Source organism: Delphinus delphis, chromosome 21 (assembly GCF_949987515.2).
Source record: "Delphinus delphis chromosome 21, mDelDel1.2, whole genome shotgun sequence".
Lineage (NCBI taxonomy): Eukaryota > Metazoa > Chordata > Mammalia > Artiodactyla > Delphinidae > Delphinus > Delphinus delphis.
In genome coordinates, this window is record NC_082703.1 from 32,115,450 (window position 1) to 32,122,744 (window position 7,295).

Sequence of the window (7,295 nt, forward strand, 5' to 3'; positions counted from 1 at the left end):
GTTTTATATATTGTCATTTTACTCAAAAGCATTGTAGGCCCTTTTTCCTAATTTATGTATGCTAATTGTCATAAGCTGTTATTTGCGATGCTAGTCAAAAACAAAAATGGACTACAGGTCAAAGAAGTACCTGTATGCATACTACCAGGCATGAGTCAGTTATTTTTCAATGAAACTGACAGGAATCAAAATCAAAATCTAACTGCAAAGAGCAGGCTGTAAATAGCTTTAGGCAAGGTTTGATAGAGACATCCAAAATTTTCCTGAAGAAAAAAATGTTCTTCAGGAATATTTCTGTCTTTTGGCTATGTGATCATTCTCTTGGGACATCTCTACACGACGGCACAAATGAACAACAGAAGATCTAGGCTTAAAGATATCTTACTGTCAATAACCTTTAAAAGAAGATGTCGGGACTTCCCTGGCGGTCCAGTGGTTAAGATTCCATGCTCCCAGTGCAGAGGGCACAGGTTCGATCCCTGGTCGGGGAACTAAAATCCCACATGATGCACAGCGCGGCCAATAAATCAATCGATCAATAAATGAATGAAGATGTCACCTTTTTCTGTACCCCTTTCAACTCATTAAAATAAATCTGACTGGCTCAGTTTTGGTAAAGTGTCCTTTTATCAACTAAAAATCATGCCCAAAGGAATGGTACACATTGACCTGCCTTAAAATTCTACTACTGCGTTTCTTACATTGAAGGCCTCATTTGTAGACCACATCACATAAGGGAGGAGCAATTTCCCGAAGTAACTGAAGGAATCTGTTACCTAAGGAAAGAAGAGCAACAGATGTTGAAAGAAACGATAAGATAGCCAAATTATCTCTGTGATTAGCCTCTATAACACTATTTTCTCCTTCAATCTCTTAAATTCCCATTTTTAAAATCTCACATTTATGCTACTGCAGATCATCATCTCCACAGGACCACTGTGAAATGTTTGTATTGTGCATCAAGAAAGAAAAGAAGTCTCTGTACTGAAGCAGAGGAGAATTTTAAAAATAAATGTAATATTCAAAATAAAGTAATATGTCTTTACTCATACACCAGCACAAATGGCCTCAATGTTATTTTACTCTTGAAATACACAACAGGGTTCTTACATGTTAAAATGCAGTGCTGTTTTTATTTAGCTGGGTGTATGAGAATCAGGAAATTTGGAGCAAGCAACAGCTTCAATGGAGCCCTTCATTGAGACAAATCATAAATCACTTAAAGGTATATTCAAATGGATTGAGTATGTGAAGATAAATGTCTAGTGCTTACAAATTTAGTTTGAAGCCAAATAATGTAAAATATATAAGTTCAATATTTCTATTTTTCAGCTGTGCACATTATCATATTTCATTTCTACTTTTTATGCTGCTTGAAGCTATCCATTTAAAAATACAAACAGATAAGTCACATAAATCACACATTCTACAAAGGCCACCAAACTACCCATTTTCCACACATACACACAGAAAACTACTTTCTTCATTACAGTATAACTCTAATTAAAATAAACATCAACCTGAGCTTATGCTTGGCAGCTCAGTGCACAGACATAGTTACTGCCTTAATCCAATCATCTTTGTTTCTCATTTTAATGCTTACTAAAAAAATTGTAATCGATATAATCTGAAGTTTTAGGTACATAAAAAAAAAACAAGGAATATGGCAAGGAGAAAAAAAACAGTAGAGCATGTAAAGGCTAAACAAGAAATAAAAATATTCAACTTGAACTTTAAAGAGCAAACGATAAATTGTAAATTATGTTTGCTTTAGGAAGGCTTAAGTTGTGTATCCAGTAAAATTGCACCAAACAAGTCAAAATTCCATTGACCTTGGCAATGTTTGAAGGGAAATATATTCATGGAGATCTCTGTGCTGAAATTAATCTCTTGTCTTAATAAAATAAAAGTGATGTTTCTTTCTCAAAAGAAAAAAAAAAGACATAGCTTGGCCTGTGTTACCTGTGAATGCTTGGGGAAGAAAAACTAGTCATTGTGGCACTGTGGTCTTTTAAAAAAATCTTATCTGCTATTTGTCACAATAAGTCAATCATGGAGTATCAGTGCAGTGAGGCAGTTTACCAATCTATGTTCCTTTTCATCTCTCTCTCAGAGTCTCTAAATAGCGCCTTTGAGTATTTAGTGACCTTTTACACTGCATTTTGGGAAAATTTTATTTTATTCTCTTAAGCATGGTTAGATACAAAAACTTCACTTTAGGGCTTCCCTGGTGGTGCAGTGGTTGAGAGTCCACCTGCCGATGCAGGGAGCACGGGTTCGTGCCCCGGTCTGGGAGGATCCCACATGCCGCGGAGCGGCTGGACCCGTGAGCCATGGCCGCTGAGCCTGCGCGGCCGGAGCCTGTGCTCCGCAACGGGAGAGGCCACAGCAGTGAGAGGCCCACGTACCGCAAAAAAAAAAAAAAAAAAAAAAAAAAAAAAAAAAAAAACTTCACTTTATACTTTACCTCAGATAGATCAATATATTTATTAGAAGAACTTCTAATGTTTTTAAAGGTTTCAGAATGGGAGACTCAGGAGAGTGGAAATGAAGTAAAAAACAAAATGCATTCTAGGACTATTTTATTGAATGAACTTTTTTGTTTTAGGACAATTGATGACAGAAAAAATTGTGAAGATACTACAGAGAATCCCATATACTGTACACAGAGATTCGTCTATTATTGGCATCTTATATTAGTGTAGTCTGTTATAATTAATGAACCAATAACCAATTACCATGTTAACTAAAATGCATGCTTCATTCAGAATTCCTTAGTTTTCACCTAATGTACTTTTTTTGTTTTAAGATCCCAGCCAGCAGAGCACGTTTCATTTAGTGGTCATGTTGCTTAAGCGCCTTTGGCTGTGACAGACTCTTCTTGCTTTTCATATACTTCACAGTTTTGAGAAGTACTGGCTCAGGTATTTGTAGAATGTTTCAATTGGGATTTTTCTGATATTTTCCTTTTGGGTATACAGAGATTATGAGTATTTGGAAGGAAGACCACATTGGTAGAGTGTCATTGTCATTATATTTGAAAAGATGCTCCCTTTCTTTAATAATAATTTTTAAAAATGGAAGTTGAACCCATAATTGCTATACTGTACACCTATCAAAATGGTAAAAAAGAGATAGACAATATCATTGATGAGATTGTGAAGTAAATGGAACATGCACAGATTGCTGATAAGAGGGTAATATGGTGCAACCAGCTGACATAATCATTTGACATCTTCTATTAAAGTTGCAAGTTATAATACAACTCCTACATAATGGGATTGTATTCAGAGGAAATGTATATGCTCTTTCCCTCAAAGACATAATAAAAGATACTGCATAAGAACATCGTTCATAATAGTATGAACCTGTAACTACCCAAATGTTTTTCTACAGAAAAATGGATGATTAAATTGTAGCATAGTCACACAAATGCATGTGTTGTCCAATATGGTAACCACTAGCCACATGAAACTAGTTAAATTTTATTTAATTAAAAATATTTAATTTCTCAGTTACACTAGCCATACTCTAAGTGCTCAGTAACTATATGTGGATCATGGATGGCTACTTTACTTTGCAGCATATTATAGTGCATACATGGAGCTGTTCCCATACTACAGAAAGTTCTATTGGACAGCCCTGTGAACACTGAGAATGAAAGATTTGAAACTATATATAAAATAATTTGTATGAATCTCAAAATTACAATGTTGAATAAAAGCAGCAGAAACAAAAGAGTATACGCCATATTAATTCATTTATATAAAGTCCAATAACTGGCAAAATTTATCTCGAGTACTAGAAGTCAAAATAGTGGTTAGCCTTGGTGAGTTCAGTGGCTGAAAGGCAAAACAAGGTTTTGTGGTTCAATCTATGTTTTGTTTCTTAACCTAAGTACTAGTTACATGGATATGTTCACTTGGTGAAAATTCATTCAAAAGTACATTTATAATTTGTGTGCTTCTCTGTATGGTTTATGATACTTCAATGTAATGTTTACAAATATAAAGAAAAATGTGTCACACTATCAAGGATTATTTACCGAGCCAAAGCACTAGGAAATGAAAGTATTCCATCTTGCAAAACAAACAAATGAACAATAACAACAACAAAACCTGAGCTCTGAGTCAGCAATCCCCAATAATTGCTCAATAATCAGCAATCCACAACAGTAAAGTTCCTTTCATATCACATCACTGCTTTTATGAACAACCTTCTGCTGCAGTGTTCAAACGTAGTAGTCTGTATTTATTAGATTGTCATTCTTGTTTTCAGAGTTGATTCATAGCCTTTATTCCTGCCTCTTCATGAGAAAAGCTTTCATATCATGAAAACATCTCTTTAATAAGGTTACAAATACTGATCTAAATTCCATGTATTCCAAATACAGATGTCTCAGTCATCTTTTATTATAAGCATTCACATTGGGACTTAGAAATTCATTGGTAAATATTCCTGAATATATCACTGTTACCAGAGAGTAGGTTCTTGTCTCATGGCAGAAAGAATTCAGAGATGAGATGCAGAGGTCAAGAAAGGAAAGTCTGGATATATTAAGTGACAGTATGCTCTCAAGGGGAGAGCGGGCAGACTCAGGTGAGTAGCTGCCCTGAGTTTCTTTGGCAAGCTGGATATGTGGGGTGTAGAAATGAAGAGGTGGAATATTCATTGGGGAGGCAGAGGATTAGGGTTGTATTCCCTGATTTTCATCCCACTTCCACCTCCCCAAGGGGAGGAGGGATTTCATCCTTATTTAGTCTTGACTGGAAGTATCATGGCGTTGGTACATGATGGGAACGTCTTATCTGCGAGACTAGTTTTATTGTAATGAGAGAATAATGAGCAAAACGTTGCCTTTGAAGCAGAGATTCCCGCCTTTTTCCACCTTCTTTGTCTGCCTGCAGGACACCTGACACCCCAAAATATGTGGTTTCCTGTTAGTCTGGAGGTTCCTGCTTTTCTTTGTCTACCCAAGGACCCCCATATGGTTTACAAGATGCTTGGTTTCCTGCTATTTGGCCTGTGCCCATTTCTCTGCTCATGTATACCTATCTGCCTGTTCTAACATCACCACTGACAGTCTTACGGCATACTATTTTTATTACATCTGTTTTTGGTTAAACTTTCCTTGGCCCTGAGTCTGAAGCTTCAAGATTTTAAATATACTGAGAGGTATCCTGTGCTTTGCTTCCTTATTTTCTATATGCACATATGTAAGTATCACTTCTTTATATAAATCAAAGAATTCACTCATCACCATGACAGATAATAGATATCAAAGAACAATGAATACAGAAATGAGGTTAAGCCAGAATAAGAAAGGTTCACAAAATTAATTTCTGAAAGTCTAGAACTGCTATTATAGCAAAGTAATACATATATATATATATATATATATATCTTACTATAACATTTCTATTCCCCAATATGAGAATGAAACATAAGTACACGATTCAAAACATCTGTAGAGAATTAAAACAAACAAATGAATAAACAAAACCAGATGTATTAAGACTTTCTGAACAACTATCAAGAAAGTATGGGCTGGATGTATATTCCATGGGTCTGCTGGCCACTGAAATCTACATTTGCATGTGGAAATAGTAAAATATACGTAAGAGTTTTGACAAATGGTAAGGGGAAGGGACTACATAAATGCAATGAAGCTGTAACTGTGATTTGTGATTTATTAATTCTAATAAGAAAAGGTTAAAAAATGTAAAATTACCTTTTTTTTGAAACAACAGAGTTAGAAATACCCAAAGACTAATAATGACAATAGCCATCTAGGGTTATAAGATATTTTCTAGTACACAGCATCTAAAATAACTCTGCATGCAATTTATAATCAACTAAAACCCTAATTTTTATTTGGGTGGTATCTTTTGAGTAAAGCAATGATATTTCTAATTTTCAACTAGGATTATGTTACCTTAAAAGTTAGATGCTGTATACTTCTTTTAGTCAGTCCCGTGAGATCTTACCCTCTTTTCTATTCTACAGTGAGAGATTTAGAACAGCATTCATAATGGAATATAAATATCCTAGGCATCTATGATGGCTTGGCTAGTCTGCTAACATGTCTCTACACGTACTGGCTGCTAAATCTGGGCATGTTTCTCAACTGTGGTTGTGCCGGTTTCCTCATTATCAGCTTTTTAGTAAGTTTATGTTATGGAAATGAATAAATATTTCTAACGAACTAGGCAAAAATATATACATATGCAAAGGTTCCATTTTTTTTTATACCTAGAGTAACATAACCTGCATCTGACACTACAATTATAGTGAATAAAAATGATTCAATCCAGGCAGTTAGACTCCAGAGCCTGAATTCTCAGAAAATAAGTTTTCTTCTTCTTCGGATAGTTCAATCAATAATCATCTTTAATATGCGTAGCTTTGTTCCATATACGTCCAATATCTTACTGCGAAGAGTACAATTACTAATGTAGGATTTGTACTAACCAAAGTCTCTAAGCTGTTTTTATGAATATAGTCATGGTATCAGACTGTTTATTACCACTTGCTTCTCATAAAATTATAGAGCATGAAATAAATTCCAATTGTTTGGATTCCCAATAAAAGTGATTTCTCAGTAGATGTTATTAAAAAACAAAAGAATAAACACCATATCCTAAACTATATTTCCGAATAAGCACTGTAGGTAAAGTAATTTCCTTGTTTGCCAAATGTAAATTTGAAATTCATGTAGTGACTGGATGGCATTTCTAGAACTAGTCTTGTGAATGCTGAACTGTCAGTGGGACAGTTAACAAAATTTCAGCCTATAAAAAAAAAAAGAAAAAGAAAAACTCACAGACCTATTAACAAATTGAATGCAGTTATTTCAGTCAGAAACCTAACCAATTAAATAAATCTCCTTCTAACTCAATGTAATGATGGCTTTCATTTTAGTGCTTTCGTCACCCCTGCATTAGATATTTTAGTTCATGTCAAAAAAGTGATTTTATTAGATATTATAACCTATTTATATTAAGAATTATATTGAACATTTTAGTTGAGTATAGTGATGCATTAGCCGTGGCATTCCATTTCTGGTAATATTGTTGGTTAATCAAAATGAATGAAAAACGAAACTAACCTTTTCTAAAACAATGTATCCCATTCAGAAAAGATGGTTGCTACAATAATTTTAATATATTGATTTGATGTCTTCTTCCAGTTGAATTTGAATCAAAATCTTGAAAGTTTAGTTTCCATCATATCATATAAGTAGTACATTAGTTTTAATTATGAAGAAATGGGGACATTCCTCCATCCAACTGAAT